At 40.9% G+C, this 19,185-nt stretch overlaps 1 protein-coding gene across 8 annotated transcripts in view; it reads left to right on the top strand.

Annotated features, from left to right (window-relative positions):
* The first annotated feature begins 12,920 nt into the window (after nt 1-12,920).
* The window catches only part of LOC143983752 (homeobox protein Hox-C4-like), a 15,624-nt gene continuing 9,359 nt past the window's right edge, over nt 12,921-19,185 (top strand). For 2 of the 8 annotated variants that reach the window (XR_013274650.1, XR_013274649.1), the window contains exons 1-2: nt 12,921-13,017; nt 16,681-16,839. The gene's annotated coding sequence lies outside the window, so the exon portion shown is untranslated. Of the gene's footprint in view, nt 13,018-16,680; nt 16,840-17,449; nt 17,985-19,185 lie in introns of all 8 variants that reach the window. The other 6 variants (XR_013274644.1, XR_013274643.1, XR_013274642.1 and 3 more) reach the window with 6 other exon arrangements.

Raw genomic sequence — 19,185 nt, 5'->3', positions numbered from 1 at the left:
TCTTCATGAATCCATGATGATTACTGGATCTGTACATGGATCTGTATATGTCATACCAGACAGCAGTGACATACATCCCTGTACATGGATCTGTATATGTCATACCAGTCCAGACAGCAGTGACATACATCCCTGTACATATCTCTGTATACATCATACCATTCCAGACAGAAGTGACATATATCCCTCTACATGGGTCTGTATATGTCATACCAGTCCAGACAGCAGTGCCATATATTCCTGTACATGGGTCTGTATACATCATACCAGTCCAGACAGCAGTAACATACACTCACAAGCCACTTTATTTGGTACACCTTGTCAGTATCGGATTGGACCCCGTTTTTCCTTCAGAACTGCCTTAATTCTTCAGGGCATTCAACAAGGTGTTGGAAACATTCCTTTAGAGATTTTGGTCCAAATTGACATGATAGCATCACGCAGTTGCTGCAGATTTGTCGGCTGCACATCCATGATGTTAATCTCCCGTTCCACCATATCCCAAAGGTGCTCTATTGGATTAAGATCTGGTGACTGTGGAGGCCATTGGAGTACAGGGAACTCATTTTCATGTTTAAGAACCCAGTGGTGAGATGATTTGAGCTTTGTGACATGGTGCATTATCCTGCTGGAAGTGGCTATCAGAAGACAGGCACACTGTAGTCGTAAAGGGATGGACATGGTCAGTAACAATACTCAGGTAGGCCGTGGCTTTTAAATTATGCGCTATTGGTACTAAGGGGCACAAAGTATGGCAAGAAAATATTCCCCACACCATTACACCACCACCAGCCTGAACTGTTGATACAAGGCAGGATGGATCCATACTTTCATGTTGTTTATTTAAAATTCTGACCCTACCATCTGAATGTTGCAGCTGAAATAAATTTGTCAAACCAGGCAAAATTTTTCCAATCTTCTACTGCCTGATTTTGGTGAGCCTGTGTGATTTGTAGCCTCAGTTTCATGTTCTTAGCTGACCGGAGTGGCACCCAGTGTGGTCTTCTGCTGCTGTAGACCATCTGCTTCAAGGTTCAATGTGCTTTGCATTCAGAGATGGTATTCTGCATACCTTTGTTGTAACTAGTGGTTATTTGCTTTACTCTTGCCTGTCTATCATCTCAATCCAGTCTGTCCATTCTCCTCTGACATCAACAAGGCATTTTCGTCCACACAAAAGCCACTCACTAGATATTTTCTATTTCTTGGACTATCCTCTGTAAACCCTTTAGATGGTTGTGCATAAAAATCCCAGGAGAGCAGCAGTTTTTGAAATACTCAGGCCAGCTTGTCTAGCACCAACAACCATGTCCCATTCAAAGTCATTTAAAGCGGTTGTAAAGGCAGAAGGTTTTTTTAGAATGCATTAAGAAGAAAAGCCTTTTGCATGCAGAAGCCCCCCACAGCCCCCCTAATACTTACCTGAGTTCCATCTAGAGCCAGCTATGTTGCAAGAAAGACTCAGCTGCCTGAAACTCCCATCCTCATTGGACGAGACAGCAGTATGCCAGTGTTCTGGCAGATAGTGTCCTGCCATCATATAGTGTCCGCCCCGTACTGCGCATAAGAAGCTTCGGAAAATCTCCAATGATTAACGGCGCCTGCACCGTGAGTGGAGGTGGTAGCCCCACCATCCAAGCGGACATAGGGTTTGGAAAATTAGAGGGCCCCTCGCGGGCTAGCTTCGCTCGCCACGCTTTGGGCTCGGCCTCGCTGCGCTTGGCTCTTTTCTATTCCTACTCTATGTCCACTTGGATGGTATGGATAGAGCCTTTACTCACGGCACAGGCGCCCTTCATCCTCTGCTATTTTCGGAATCTGTGTGTGCTGTGTACTGCGCATGCGCAGTACACAGCAGACACTATCTGATGGGGGACCATATCCGATAGAACACCGGCATTGGCTCCCGCTGCTGTCAATCAAAGTCAGTAAGCCAATGAGGAGAGAAAGGGGGCAGGCTGGGCCGTGGCTCTGTGTCTGAATTGACTTGGTTTGGGTCCCCCATAGCAAGCTGCTTGCTGTGGGGGGAATCAACAGGAGGAAGGGGCCAGGAGCACTGAAGAGGGACCCGAGAAGAGGAATAACCTAGGGGATCAAATTGCCCCTCCTTGGCCCCCTGTTGCAACAGCCACTGCCAAGGTCCCTATGTCACATTCATACATACACATATCTCATGTTGTAAAGCGCTGCGCAAACTGTTAGCACTATATAAATCCTGAATAATAATACTAATAATAATACTAGGGCCAATTTAGTCAGGAGCCAATTAACCTACCAGCATGTCTTTGAAGTGTGGGAGGAAACCGGAGTATCCGGAGGAAATCCACATAGGCACAACTCCAGGCATTTATTTTGGTGCTGAGTGCTCCCCAGTGATGATCCCTGATGTAAAGACTTTGGCACTATTCTTTGCAGTGTTGCACTGCCCATTGCACCACCATGGTAATGCCATCCCCTAGTGGGTGGGTTCCAATCTGTCTTGAACTGCAAGGAGAAGGTTGAATGATGCTGGGTGTCATTAAAGTCAGAAAAAAGATAAACAGCGGACTGGAAAGTCTGTTGGGACAGTGCCAATAGAAGGTAAGTATTGCAGCCAAAGCTGCTTTTATAAATGGTGGGCTGTTAATTTGTAAAAAAAAAAAACTAAGACATTTGCCATTGAGAACCTTCTTGTGAAAACATAATACTATTAAGTTTAAGTACAGCACTAATGGCTATTCTGTGTGGCCTAAACACTATGCTAGTGGTGTAAATACTCTCTATGACACTGTCCCAGAGGAAACATCAGAATGAGGTCAGAGCTCCTCGTCACCATACTTATTATTACAGGTCAGCCAGGAAACTAGTCATTTTAAAAGTTCCATTTTAGTGTTAGGGGTAGATTAAAGTGATTGTAATGCCCCGTACACACGATCAGACTTTCCGGCAATAAAACCGTGGATTTTTGTTCGACGGATGTTGGCTCCAATTTGTCTTGCATACACACGGTCACACAAATGTTGGCCAACAATTACGAACATGGGAACTCGGTAACGTACAAGACACCAGACGAGTCAAGAAAAAGGAAGTTCAATAGCCAGTGTGGCTCCTTCTGCTTGATTCTGAGCATGCGTGAACTTTTGTGCGTCTGACTCGTGTACACACGATCGGAAAATTTGAGAACCTGCTATCAAACATTTGTTGGTGGAAAGACCGACAGCAAATGTTCGATGGAGCATACACACGGTTGGACTTTCAGCCAACAAGCTCACATCCAACATTTGTAGTTGGAAAATCCATTAGTGTATACGGGGCATAAGGGTTAATTTTTTTTTAAATAACAAACATGTCATACTTACCTCCACTGTGCAGCTCATTTTGCACAGAGTGGCCTCGAAACTCGTCTTCTGGGGTCCCCCGGCGGCTCTCGCGGCTCCTCCCCACATCAGATAACCCCCTAGGAGAAGCTCTCTCCTGAGGGGGTTACCTTGCGGGCCTGCTTCCGAGTCCAGCATTCGGCATCCATAGCCGCCGGATGTATGACTCGGCCCCGCCCCCCCCAGCACCCGTGTCATTGGATTTGATTGACAGCAGCGGGAGCCAATGGCTGCTCTGCTATCAATCTATCCAATCAAGAGCCGAGAACCCCGGGCAGAGAGACAGCTCGTCCCCGTCGGGTCAAGTTCCAGGGCTCAGGTAAGGGACTGGGGGGCTGGTCACTGCCAGGTGTTTTTTCACCTTAATGCATAGGATGCATTAAGGTGAAAAAACACGAAGGTTTACAAACCCTTTAAGTGTTAAAGTGTATTTCCACTTTTTCATTACATTTCAAATAAACACTCACTATAAAATAATGATTTGTTTTACCTTTTTAGTTGTTTCTTTGGAGCAGGTTTTTACATAGGAATCTTTATACTGCTTGTATTGTTCAGAACAGCTTTTAATGTACAATTAGTGCTAGTTTACACTAGTGTAGTCCTCTGAAGAGCAATCCAAGGTGGATTGCTCTTCATAAGGCATTTGGCAGGCACTGAGGAGGCATTATGTTTGCTTTTTGTGCCTTCCTCAGGGTGCAAAGAAGTCCATGTTTTGTAATCACAGGTGCCCCCAAAGTGTTAACAGAGCTGAAAGATAGGATTCAAGAGGGTCCTCTGTGTCACTTTCTCTTGATGTTGGATATAAAGACTGTGAAGAATGGCAAAAAGGGTTCTCAGAGGGAATTTTGATGATATCCCTTCTTCTCAGCATGGGTGACAACGTTTTGGTGAATTCACATCAACATTACCGCTCTATACAAGGATAGAGGAGTCAATATCTGGCACACCCCCAGTTCTGCAGCTCTCATTGGCCCTCTGATGACTCACCTCCCCTCCCTTCTTGGCAAACTCTCACAAGAGAGCTGTGCATGATGTCATAACCCTAGGCCTTTTACCAGACAAAAAACAGGAAGTGGGCTGTGTAAGGTATTTACTGGCAGAAAAAAATGTTTTACTATCCAAAGTTAAAACAAAAAGGGCAGAAGATTTAATAGAAGGAAAGATGAAAAAACGACTGAAGTTCCGCTTTAAATATTTCAATCAGCAACAAATAAGCTCTAATGCCCCGTACACACGATCGGACATTCCGACAACAAAATCCATGGATTTTTTCCAACGGATGTTGGCTCAAACTTGTTTTGCATACACACGGTCACACAAAGTTGGTCGGAAATTGCGAACATCAAGAACGCGGTGACGTACAACACTTACGAGCCGAGAAAAATTAAGTTCAATAGCCGATGCTGCTCTTCTGCTTGATTCTGAGCATGCGTGGAACTTTGTGTGTCGGAATTGTGTACACAAAATCGGAATTTCCGACAACGGATTTTGTTGTCGGAAAATTTAAGAACCAGAACTCAAATTTTGTGCGACGGAAATTCCGATGAAAAATGTCCGATGGAGCCTACGCACGGTCGGAATTTCTGACAAAAAGCGCCCATCGAACATTTTCCATCAGAAAATCCGACCGTGTGTACGAGGGCATAAGAGGTTTAGACCCTCTGTCAAGTTTTTATTTCATCCTTCCGTCTACTTATCTGATGACTATTGTAGTTAAAGTGGGTATAAAGCCTAAACATATTTACTCTAATGCATTCCTTCCATTAAGGTAAAAAACGTTTAGGCAAAATGATCTTGCACCCCCACCTTACCCGATTCCTTACTCGATCCAGTGCGGTGCCAGTCTGCAGTGGCTCTCTCCTCCCACTTCCCAGTCTCACAGGCTTTGCCAGGCAGAGAGAGCCATTGGCACCCACTGCTGTCAATCAAAGCCAGCAACAGGGGAGCTGGGGGGGGGGGGGGGGGCCCAACCACGCTGCCTGTGTCTATTTTTTTTTTTGCAAGTTGGGTAAGGGGAAGTCTTACGATGGGGACACTTGCTCTGGAGACAATTGTACAAGAGAGGACCTACCTTCACTTGCAGAGATTCCCAAGACAGGAAGTAAATTGAGATCTCCCAATAGGACACAGGCAGCATAAAATAAACCGACAGGCATTTTAAACCTTCCCTGCTCTATCCAAGGTGAAAAAAGTTTTGGCTATAAATATGTTATATAGTGGAATATGCCTTATTTTTGAACAATGTTTGGGCTGCATTTTTTCCATTTCAGGTATAGTAATATAAAATAAACCCAATCACTAAAATCTCAAATAAGCTTCCACGTGTAGTAGTTTCAAAAGTTACTTTCAATAGTTGTACATTTGGATCTGACATCACCCGAGGATATTGGCATGAAAACCCTTGTTTGGGCACTTCCTGTTATGGGGTGCCAGCGCTTTGTTTGCCCTGTCTCTCAACTGTTCTCCTGCATTTTCACTCCGTCAAACACGCTCCCAATGGAGGTTGCATGTGAGTGTGCTGACACACACTGCATAGGTATGGATAGCTGTTGGAAGCCCACTTTTAGAAAAAATAAGTGGGCATGGGTATAGTGCATGCCTGTAGACATGAAGGGGGATTTATTACAACTGGTGAGTGCAAGATCTGCTGCAGCTCTGCATGGAAACCAATCAGCTTCCAGATTGTATTGTCAAACCTTTGTTGAACAAGCTGAAGTTAGAAGCTGATTGGCTACCATGTACAGCTGCACCAAATTCTAAGAGGGCTCCAGTTTTAGTAAATCTCCCCATGAAGTATCTGTAGAGAGGCTGCAGGAGATCAGCAATGCTGATATACAACAGAGTATAAAAAAATGAAAGCAATGGAGGATATTTACTAAAATAGGTGCACTCAGAATCTGGTGTGGCTTTGCACGGTAGCCAATCAACTTCTAACGTCTAACCTGGAAGCTGATTGGTTTCCATGCAGAGCTGCACCAGATCTTGCACTCTGCAGTTTTAGATTGTAAGTTTATTTGGAGAAGGGATGGATGTGAATGTACGATTTAAAAGCACTGTTTCAATTGTCAGTGCTATGTAAAAATCTGTAGTAAATAAATAGAAACACTTAAACCCCAAATGCTGTTCAGCTAGGGATTGCATGTACTTTAAAGCAAAGTCCCAGGCTAAAATACAACCAGGTCTTGAACAATAGAGCACCCCACCACCTCCCCCCTCGTTTTTTGGATTTTTTTACTTTTTTATTTTGTCGTTTTGTACCTTTTCTGTTGTTTTCAAGCTGAATTTCTGTCCTACCTCGCCGCCATGAGGTACGCAATTTCTGCATTTGCATCAGCCCCTCCTCCTCCCCCCCCCGTTCCTTCTGAGACCTGTGTGTGTCCCAGAAGATGGCAGGACCATTCAGATAGTGCAGTGTGACTCGTGCATGCTCAGTAGGAAACCGGCTGTGAACCCTGGTGGTTTCCCTTACTCGCAATGCCGGCGCCTGCACCCCGAAACCTGAAGCCAATGGAGTCGGCTTGGGGTGCTGAAATTGCGGGATCCCTGGAAAGGTAAGTGTCCTTATAATAAAAGTTAGCAGCTGCAGTATTTGTAGCTGCTGACATTTACATTTTTTTTTACAGGCTGGAACTCCGCTTTAAATTTGCTCTTGGTGAAACCCCCATATATCCAAGGCTTTTATGGGGGGAATTCTGTATGAAACAGTGACATATATGTTATTAATTAGAATTGATCTGCATTAGACCCCTTTCACACCGCAGAGCCTATAGCGTCGGTGGTAAAACTTTTTAGCGGCGTTTTACCGTCGGATTTGCAGCGCATTCCAGCTGCTAGCGGGGCGCTTTTACCCCCGCTAGCAGCCGAGAAAGGGTTAAGACCGCCCGCAATACGCCGCAATAGCGGTGTTTTGCCAGCAGTAATGCAGCGCTGACCCATTGATTTCAATGGGGAGCAGCAGTGGAGGAGCGGTAAACACACCGCTCCTTCACTGCTCCAAAGAAGCTGCTGGCAGGACTTTTCCTGACGTCCTGTCAGCGCACCGCTCCGGTGTGAAAGCCCTCGGGGCTTTCACACTGGAGACAAAGGAGCAGCAGTTTGAGGGCAGATTGCAGGCGCTATTTCTAACGCTATAGTGCCTGCAAAATGCCCTTGGTGTGAAAGGGGTCTAAAACAGGGGTCTCAAACTAGCGTGCCTCCAGCTGTTGCGAAACGACAAGTCTCATGAGGCATTGCAAGGCCGACAGTTACAGGCATGACTCCCACAGGCAGAGGCATGATGGGACTTGTAGTTTCGCAACAGCTGGAGGGCCACTGGTTTGTGACCTCTGATCTAAAGAATCATTTTCATGGTGAAGTGAACCTGTATGAAACAGTGACATATATTTTATTAGTAGATTAGAATGGATCTGCCTAAATAATGATTTTCTTGGTGAAGTGAACCTGTATGAAACAGTGACATATATGTTATTAATAAATTAGAATGGATCTGCCTAATTATTTTCTTGGTGAAGTGAACCTGTGATGACTTCAGATATCTAGTCATGTTTAGGGAGATTTAAAAATAATAAAATTCCTCCTGCAGGGGACTTGATGTATCAAGCTCCAGATCTTCCAAGTGAATGCCCCCCATAGTTTCCTGCATAACTTTCCACAAGCAAATCCATTCTGTAACAAATGCCAAAGTATGTCTGCAATGCAGAATATGCCCATCTGCCTGTTTAGTTTACTACACTCAGACTCAGTCGTTACATTTCAATACAAGAAAAAAGAAGCAATCCGATACCACCAGCATAAAGTGTGCAGATCCCTTTAATAAATATTTTACATAATTGCTTCAACTGCAAATCATGTTAATCCCATGTTTCCTATTAGACTGATGCTATCCAAAAAATCTGGAGCCTCACATACCCCAGAAAGGGAGATGTCAGCCTAAGCTTGTGCTAATGTACTAAAGGGAATTTAAAGGTAGCTAGGGTGCACGTGATCCCGCTCAGCCAATCAGAAGGCAGCAGGCTAACTGCGGCTGTCAGCGATAGGGAATTAAGTGTAATTATAAGACATCAGGCAGTGTGTGAGCAAATTAACCCCAGGAATTAGATAGTGAAAATAGTGTAACAGGGGCGTCCTGCATATGTGTCAGGCTTGTAAATCCCATCTTAAATGCTCTAGCCATAAAAGATATGTAATGTAAGTGTGGATGGTCATGGAAGATAAATACTTGTATGGGAACTTAGGAGTCATAATCGGCGGTGTTGCATGTGACATTACTATACCTACCTACAATAAAAGGAAAAGCTGCTGAGATTTAAATACAACTCTGCGACCCCACTCTGTTCTGTTTGCTTAATGTAGCCATTAAATGGGCCCATCACCCGACAATTAGCACATCCAATTAGAGAGAATGGCACTTCTTGGTGGGTGATAGGGGAAAGGCACAACAACTTCAAAGAACAAATGATTTGGGAAAAGCAGCCGCTCCCCTCCGGCTACAACAGTTGTTGGGAAACGATTTGTAGAAAACGATTATTTTCTTATATTTTCCAGCCAGATGTAAGTGAATAGGATAGAAGAGCGCAACGAAAATTCGCTTTATAATATCTAAAGAGGTCCTAAAGTTTAAAGAGCAGATGGGAAGCAGAGCACGCTGGGTGTTGTAGTTCCACTCCAAGAGGGTAGTCAAAGATACCCTGAACGAATCCTATTATTTGTAGTGACACCATTGACATTGATCGGTTTGGGTGGAAGCAGGTTAAGTTATAATTAAAACGCCTGTCAAGTTTTTTTTTTTTTTTAATGGTGTCCCTTTGGGGAGATTCCCCTTTGGTTCCTGTCCTGTAGACACAAAGTAACTCCTATTACTGTCCATACTCTGGTCATACAGTCCATACATATGGAAGGTGGTGAAGGGTAATAGTGATCTGTCCATACTCTGGTCATACATTCCATACATATGGAAGGTGGTGAAGGGTAATAGTAATCTGTCCATACTCTGGTCATACATTCCATACATATGGAAGGTGGTGAAGGGTAGTAGTAATCTCAAACACTCAAAAGACTTTCATTCCAGAAAATTGTATAATGTATGGTCAGCTTTAGATGATATCATTTCTGTACAATATCCTTTAAACTGACCATACATTATACACTTTTCTTGTACAATTTCTGTACAAATTCCTTCAGATTTTCCTTCGACTATATGTCATGCACTGGCCTGCCTGATTGGATACAAATTGAAAGTGTTATTTAGTCTTGACCTCATAGTATGTGGTTTTAGGTAAATCTACAGGAAAAATTGTCTAATTGTATAATGTATGACCAGCTTTACCAAAAATAGCTGAAAGGTTTTATTATGGAAACGTGGTAAAGGGTGACAGTAATCTCCAACACTCAGGCGACTTTCATTCCAGAAAACTGTAAAAGAAAATTGTATAAACTTTAGATTATATAATTTCTGTACAATCTCCTTTAAACTGGCCATATATTATATACTTTTCTTGTATAATGTCTGTACAATCTCCTTTAAACTGGCCATATATTATACACTTTTCTTGTATAATGTCTGTACAATCTCCTTTAAGCTGGGCATACATTATATACTTTTCTAATACAATTTCTGTACAATCTCCTTTAAACTGGGCATACATTATATACTTTTCTAATACAATTTCTGTACAATCTCCTTTAAACTGGCCATACATTATATACTTTTCTTATACAATGTCTGTGCAATCTCCTTTAAGCTGGCCATACCTTATATACTTTTATTGTACAATTTCTGTATAATCTCCTTTAGATTTACCTTCACTTATGTCATGCACTGGCCTGCCTGATTGGATACAAAATAAAAGTGTTTCGTTTTGACCTCCTATTATATGTTTTTTTTTGGGGGGGGGGGGGGGGCTAAATGGAAACTGTATATTTGTATAACGTATGACCAGCTTTACCAAAACTATCTGAAAGGTTTTATATTATGGAAGGTGGTAAAGGGTAATTAGTGATCTCAAACACTCAAATGACTTTCATTTCAGAAAACTGTACAAGAAAATTGTATAATGTATGGCCAGCTTTAGATGATATAATTTCTGTACAATATCCTTTAAGCTGACCATACATTATACACTTACTACAATTTCTGTACAATTTCCTTTAGATTTTCCTTCAGCTATGTAGTGCAATGCCTGCATGATTGGATACAAATTTTAAAGTGTTGTTTAGGTTTGACCTCATATGGTTTTTGGTAAATTTAAAGGAAAATTGTACAATCAAGGATGTATAAATTGTACAATCAAGGATGTATAAATATGGCCAGATTACCAAAATTGTATGAGGATTGATGTATTTGTATCCAAACAGGCAGGCCCTTGTACTACTAAGTTGATAGTAGATCTAAAAAATAAGATTGCACAATCAGATTGTAACATTTAGTTGCCATTATGATTATGAGTTTAATTTACTAAAGAAGCTGAAAGTCTTCATAACAAGTATGTGAAGAGTTGCTTTAATTATCCAGACGTGTGCAGATGAAGGAAATAAGGAGGGATTTGCTTTTTCACTTGATTGGATAATTGAAGGGAATCTTAAATTGTTTGTGAATATTCTCCACTCCTTTAGTAAATCAGCCTCCATGCCTCTATTTCTGTTCTGATGACAGCTTGCAATTTTAGGTTCTGCCTTTCAGTCCTGGTGACAAAAAAAGAGGTGATTCTCCCCAAAAGGGACGAGACAGCAATGCAAATCTTACAGAGGCTCTAACCCCTCAGCACTCCTAAGCTGGCTCTACATTACACAATTTTCTTGTACAAATCCTGTATAATCTCCTTTAAATTTACCTTCAACTTTGTAGTTCAAGGGCCTGTCTGATTGGCTACAAATGTTGTTTAGGTTTAATCACATATTATATATTTATTTTTTTTGGTAAATCTAAAGGAAATTGTACAGTTATATTGTAAAATGTATGGCCAGGTTTACCAAAATTAGCTAAACATTTTTTTTTTTTTACAATTGTAGTGCAAAGGGTCTGTCTGGTTGGCTACAAGTATTGTTTAGATTGGACCTCATATTATATGGTTTTATTTTGGTAAACCTGAAGAAAATTGCACAGATAGTATAATGAAGCCACTTTCATCTGTCATCCCACAAATGGAGCAGGGACGTCTTGTGGTCATTGTCAGAACAGAGATCGTTTTCCTTAGTTTTTGTTTATGGGAGGCAGGAGTGGCATCATTGATCGGGCTGTGTGTGCTTAAATCTGCTGGTGTATCTTACATCACCTTGAAGTCATTACTCTAAGGCAGGGGTCTCAAACTGGCGGCCCTCCAGCCCTGCTCTAAGGTATGATCAGTGATGGTTTTACCTGCTTGGCTATTTTTATCATTGACTTGCCAACGTAATGGCACATAGTTTTGTGTCGCAGGCAGCCTGTTTGCCTTCCTCCCCACCCATCTTTATTCCTGCTTCTCCCACACACTTCAAAGGCACAAGGTAAACACTGTACCACTCCGTCCTATTTACAGAGCTCCACCCTTTGATTAAAGGATCGCCATGAATTCAGTAACATTTTACACCTTCATGCCATGATCCCAATCTATTCTCTTCTGAGGCCTCTGCCTTATTTATATAATGCTACTGAATCATTCTACACAGTTTACAAAGTCTGTTTATTTTAAACAACACGTGCTTATCCTATGATTGTAGGAAGAAATATTTATGATTATTTTGGCTACAAGAAATCATTACACTGAGACAAAACACCAGCATTTCTTTCATTCATAGGCATTAGTGTCGTTTACCAAAGAAGACCTTAAATTGGCTGGGGCAGTCGATCTGCATTGGTTTGGATTGGGTTAATGATATTTGCGCAGGTGTGAACAGCTTGCGCACAAATGCAGATCCTTATTAGTACATGCGACACTTTATTGGAATAGATGGGGGACGCCTTTATCCGACCATTCTACTTGGCATTCAGATACTGCAAGCATTCAATAAGCCCCTCGTGATATTTTTTTTCCTGAAGACACTACAAGCAATGTAAAAAAATAATGTTTTATATATAATTCATAGTTTTGTCCTTCTAGCTTGGAGATAGGACATGAAAGCCCAGATGGCATGCCCTTACTATTGCTGTAAATGGGGTGGCTTCAAACAGGTCACTGGAAACCTTAAGGGGATAACACGGTTATTAAGTTAAACAAAATCAATTTTAATCAGCTATTCCTTTTCTAATGGAGGATTTCCATTTGTAAATGCTGCAATTCATTTCAGTGTAGGTTCCAGCTGCAATCTAAGTACAGAAAATTCCATTTCTATTCATCGTATCATAGATTTACAGCTCCTCTGGTGCATTAGCAAAGTTGTATGCAAAATGTTGTATTTGAACATACAGTTAAGGAGTAAAATGCACAGCTAGTATATCAAATAAAATAAAATGAAAAATAAAATGACATAAAATAAAATATACGGATGTAATACACTAGAAGAATCTCAATAGTATCCGCTTCTGTGCTATTAAGGCTGAAACAATACTAGTTGATTATAAATGGTGGTCACCCATGTATTGTGTACATCTTATTGCTCTGTGTAATGTTTATCTGTGCTCTCAGACATGTCCCCTTTTTCTGTCACAGGTCCCTTCACTGCAAGGACTCGGTGTGGACACCTCTAGGTAAGGAAAGATTTGGGTGTATTGATGATTGGCAGATGTGTTGTCCATAAATGGTTAAAAAAGGAGTCTATATGATCCAAGTCCATCATTGAGGTACTCCTGTTCTTCCGGCAGCTGCAGGGTTAAGGAGTGATGGTGACATTTTATGGCAGCCAGATCCTCCAGCTGGGAGAACTGAGAAAGGGGCCATAAACGCCGGTAGGTGTTCTGCCCAGCCAGCTCTAATCACAGGAAGAAGTGGTGTCTTTACACTGTAAATTGCACTGATTTGCCACCGAGCTGTTCTTGCTCATTTCCCAGGGGTGCCTCAAGAAAAAAAGCAAGAATGAAAAACAAAGGATCAGTTGTAGAGGATCCTTACATGTGTTAAAACAACATTGCTGCTTCCTTACAAACACAAGCCAGAGTAGGACCAAGGACATCTAAAACACACAATACACATACATTGTACAGAAGGCTATGCCAGACAAAAAAACAAAAAACAAACTCAAACGGGTGCAATAAATGCCACAAACACAACAGATCACTAAAATTCAATCTACACGGTTTACAATAATTCGATAATTGTACTTCCAAGCACTCAAGTTCAGGTTTAGCAAGGTATAACAACAAGATACAAGTAGGAGGCATAACAACAAGATACTAAAGTAGGAGGCATATAAACAAGATAGTAAAGTAGGAGAAATAAGTGAAACAAATTGTAAACATCTGGAAAATGTGATGAAGAAAAGATAATTATAATTTTGGACCTGTTATTTAGGTAAACAAACTGCAAGGGAAGTTGCACTTTGAAATGAAATTTTCCCCAGAGCTTAGTAAAGTGAAGTTCTGCTGACTTCCATCATCGAATCTTGTGTAAGCAAAAATTCTGTTAAGTATTTTCCTTGCAGGTAATTGGGTATTATTTGCTAAGTGAAACTTCACATCATTTACTAAGCTCTGTGCAAATTTCCTTGCAAAATGCAACTTCCCTTCAAAGTGAACCTATTTTTGCTTTACTAAATCTACCCTCCTGTGTCAGAATAGAAAAAAACGTGCCCCCAGCGTAGGCTGATTCACTATAGCAGTTGAGAAACGTTATTAAAAAGATTCACCTTAATTATCCAATCATGTGCAGAGAAAAGGAAAAAGTAAACATGGATTTGATTTTCAGAGGATAACATCATTAAAATGAATCCTCACTATTTTTGAGTGAAGATTCTCAGTTCCTTTAAATCAGCCTTATTGGGATTGATTTGCTAAAGGCAAATAGGCTGTTCACTTTGCAAGGGGAAGTTGTATTTTGCAACCTTTTTCTAACCTTTCTGTCTTTTTGTCACCTTTTCGTGCTTTTAATGACTGATCCTGTTTTTTTTTCCCTTTACTCCCTTGTCTGATCTATTTTCCATCTAGTTTGAGCCATTACACCAGGGGCATCTGTGCAGGATTCAGTCTAATGGGGATGATTTACTAAAGGCAAATAGACTGTTCACCTTGAGAGGGAAGTTGTATTTTGCAAGATCATTTTCCACATAGCTTAGTGAATGTGGCGAAATTTCACAAAAAATATAACAATAACAAACAAACAATCACATGCTAGGAAATAAAAAAACAAACAAAAAAATAGCATTTTTGCTTGCACATGATTGAATGATGGAAATCAGCAGATCTGCCCCTCATTCACTAAACTCTGGGGAAAATTCCTTTGCAAAGTGCAACTTCCCTTGCAAGATGAACAGTCTGTTTGCCTTTAGTAAATCAAACCCATTAGTCTGAATCCTGCACAAATTCCTCTAATGTAGAGGCCCAGAGAAAATGAAAAATAGATCAGACAAGGGAGTACAGGAAAAAAACAGGATCAGACAGTCATGAAAAGTAAGAAAATGTGACAAAAAGACAGAAAGCTTGGATAAGGCTTGCAAAATGCAACTTCCCTTGCAAGGTGAACAGTCTATTTGCCTTTAGTAAATCAACCCCATTAGTCTGAATCCTGCACAGGTTCCTTTAGTGTAATAGCCCAGAGTAAATGGAAAATAGATCAGAGAAGGGAGTAAAGGGAAAAAAACAGGATCAGACAGTCATGAAAAGCAAGAAAAGGTGACAAAAGGACAGAAAGGTTAGAAAACAAACAATGCAGAAGGTGTGAAAGGAATCAAGTGTGGTGCCTGGGAGTTTTCTGTCTCCGACATCTGCCTCTTTCACCTTCTTTCATCACAAAATGATCCATTTCTTTCAAGTCCCGTCTGTCCTCATCAGTCTATTAACAAGGCAGCCAAGTTGTGTGTGCAGCACCTTTATTGTGAATCGTGCCTGATTGTCCTGAGTAGGAGAGGTAAATATACGACCTATGGAGCCAGGCTTAGCAGCCCCCCTGTGCCCTCTCCTTGCCTCCCCAGTACAAACAAATCTTCCACAATATGGACATTACAGCAACAAACAGGCAATCTGGATTTAGGGGCAATGGAGAGTCATCCAAGGCTGAAAATAGCTGTGTGCTCAGATCTAGGACAAAACCATTGCCTGTTCGCTTTATGTCAGCATCAAACATCTGTCTAATAGTTAACCCAGATATACATGACATGACACTTCCAGCCCCATATGCTGCACACTTGTACATGCAAAAGGCACCTTTCCATCCAGAGAGCTGACTCCTGGCTCAGGATGTTTGGGCAATTACAGTATGTATGTGTGTATATTTCTTCTGACTGAAAGCTAATTTCAGCCCTCTAGCAGAAGCAAATAAAACCTGACAACTTATAAATCAGGAATAGGTGCCTATCACTCAATCTTTGCATAAATTATGAACCCATAAGCAGGCGTTCTGTCGTTAGAACCGAGGCCCCTGGAACGGCTTTATTGATGGCTGTATAGTACAATAACACGGAACGTAACTGCCACTTAAGGGAGCCCTCCACCCCTCCCACATTCCAGGCAAATGACCTTCTCACATGTCTTCTAGCTCACCTTTTACTTCACTTACATTTCTAATGGATGTCTGCACAAGCTAATGCAAAGTATGCCCCCTCTTTAGTATTGTACAATTCGTGCACAATTTGTGTGTGTGTGTGTATATATATATATATATATATATATATATATATATATATATATATATATATAAAATTTGCATTGCAATGTCTTAAATACCTACACACGCAGGCTTTATTGTCAGGGCCAAATACTCATTGCCAAAGCAATGAGCAGTTACTGTTGGGATTGGATAGACTAAGTCTTATTACATTAGTAGGAGCAAGTGATAATATAAGGAGAGCCTGAGCCTATGAATAAAAGGTGACCACACTACATACTCCACACTACCTCATTGTACAATCTATGTAGTGCATGGTTTGATACTAATTGAAAGGGTTGTTATGTTAACATAGTTTCAGTAAATCTATAGGAAATTGTACAGAGATTAGACAATCTGATCGTATAGTGTATATCCAGTTAAAAGGGGATGGGGGTGAGTCTAAGTATATAAGGTTCTATATGTCTACGGTCTTTCATAACCCTCTGTTACATGCTGAAACATATTGTGCAGCTCTTTTCACAGTCAGTACCCTCTCGCTCCTTCTTTTTAATACATATGTAAGTAATGTAGTAACTACTTCCTGAGGGTAGTGTATGGCTCTACCTAAATCTTTTGTAGACTTTTATCAGCAAGCACCTTCTTCTAATTCCCAGGACTTGAGTCCATCTCCCAGGATCTTCACTCACCTCCCTGCACCTCCTTCCATCTCCTCTGATCTCTTTTGATGTTCAGAGTTCCCCTGTACTTCAGTCAAGCTCTCTCCATCTTCCAGGACACTTCTGTATCTCCCAGTACCATCTTATGATCTGAAGGTATTTTTTTCCCTCTAGGTTTTCTTATTTTCTGATAGGTGTGATGTACCTTTTTAGCTCTTTCACTTGTGTAGGCAATCCAAACTAACACGATCTTTGTCCCATAGATTATACAGTTGCACAACTTTCCAAGGTTTAGGATTTATTATTAGACACGTGTGGTTGTTTATTAAGGAATACCTTAAAGAATAAAACTCTAACTAATTTTTCTGACTCTATTGCTTCCTTTTTTTAATTGTTTTTTTATTTTTATTTCTTGCACTCTTTCTCTATCTCTCTTTTTCTGTTAATTTCCCTCTGTCTCTCTCATTCTTAATTTTGGTATCTCTCTTTCTTTCTTTCTTTCTTTCTTTCTTTCTTTCTTTCTTTCTTTCTTTCTTTCTATCTCTCTCTCTCTCTCTCTCTCTCTGTCTCTCTCTCTCTCTCTCTCTCTTTATCTCTCCCTCTTACACACACACACACACACACACACACACACACACACACACACACACACACACACACACATTTTAATTTCCCACTCTATACATGTATTTATCTGCTTATATGTGTATCCCTTCCTGTTTTTATATTGATATTTATATATTTTATATTATTTTTGTGTTTTTAGCACTGCACGTATACATTACAAGTGTACAGTTCAAATACAGGTCCAGGGAAAAAAAAGAAACAAGCGGAAATGACTTACTAATAAATGATTATTTATCTAGAGAGAAAAAAAAGCGAGGAAATGAACAGAAAGGAAAGGAAATAAAAGAAGGAGTGATTAGAAAGAAACAAAGAAAGAAACAAAGAAAAATAAAGAGAGCTGATATAGAGAAAAAAAAGAGAAAGAAAGAAAGAAAGAAAGAGAAAGAAAGAAAGAAAGAAAGAAAGAAAGAAAGAAAGAAAGAAAGAAAGAAAGAAAGAAAGAAAGAAAGAAAAAGAAAGAGAGATGAGATAGAGAAAAAAAAGAGAAAGAAAGAAAGAAAGAAAGAAAGAAAGAAAGAAAGAAAGAAAGAAAGAAAGAAAAAGAAAGAGAGATGAGATAGAGAAAAAAAAGAAAGAAAAAGAAAGAAAGAAAAGACAAGAAAAGAAAAGAGGAGAAATTAGATAGAAAAAAAGAGAAATAAAGAAGTATTTGAACGTATTTTTACATTGAACAGGTAAAGTCATCATCAGTCCTTGTATCCAGTTGGTGTCACCCTGGCTGTAGGGCATCATCAAACGACTAATAATACTGACTAACTCATGATAGGATGACCTGTCAAATGGTGAAAACAAGTGTTTTTCTGAGCCTTGGAAAGTTCGGCAAATCCCCTCCATGACATGGCAGGATTCTTTAAGCCTAGACTATACTTTGTGGCGGCCTGTCCATTAGGAATGGATGAAGAAAGAGGGGGGAGCAGATTGTGAAAAATTGCATTTATTTGGTCATCTTAAAAATCATCTTGCAGGATTCCTGCTTTTTTTCTTTTTTCTTTTTTTTTTTACAAAGGGGGCAAAAGGTGGGCAGAGGATTGTAAAGTGTAGGGACGTTTCATGTTGTAGTCCCACCTCTCAGGGAGATCAGTGGCCTTCAGCTACTGATAAAAGGGAATCATGATTCCCAGTGTTTGGGGAGTATGTAAGCCGAGTGTATGAGTGTTTATTTAGGCTCATACAAGACACCTTGGCCACTTGAAGATAAAAGAGGCGATGTGGAGCTAGGAGTGGTGCCATGGTCCTGGGCCAGGCTGGTGGAGCAATGATGGACAGTGATGGACCTTTATCCGCCCAGGCACCTTGCACAGTCCCAGGCAGATGATAACTGGCAGACCTTTATTTGCCCTCACATTCAGCCTGCTATCTGCATACACATCCCGGGAGGATAGCTTTATCACTAAATTGATTCTCAATTGCCTGATCTGTCAATAGGAGCTGAGAAAGCTGCTCCTTAGCAACCTGTGTTTCAAACGCCTTTTTTGTCCCCCTAAGCGAGTCTATGGAGGTAATATCTGTGATCTCTAGGAGACGATCGATTGTGTATGATGGCTGTGCTGTGTATTCACAGGGGTCATCGCTGTGGACTGGGCTGATCGCCGCTTCTTATCATTCGCCACAAACACTCTGCACTTCTCCTATGGAGAATCCCTCTGGCATAACCCCTTCATCACTAAAGCCTGGTAGCACTTTAGCAAAGATAAGTCCCTGTTAAAGTACACAGATAAGATTGTGATTGTTAAAGCAGAAGTAAAATTACTGATAAATCTGATGAGATAAATCCTCAATTTACTGCTAATAACTTAGGGCCAATTTCTACCCTGTAGAGGTACCAGGGTTAACTGCCCCCCCCCCCCCCCACACACACACACACACCACCACCAC

Source organism: Lithobates pipiens, unplaced genomic scaffold (assembly GCF_037356315.1).
Source record: "Lithobates pipiens isolate NorthernLeopardFrog02 unplaced genomic scaffold, aLitPip1_a1.2 Scaffold_16, whole genome shotgun sequence".
NCBI classification, from domain to species: Eukaryota; Metazoa; Chordata; class Amphibia; order Anura; family Ranidae; genus Lithobates; species Lithobates pipiens.
This window is presented reverse-complemented; position numbering and strand designations above follow the sequence as displayed.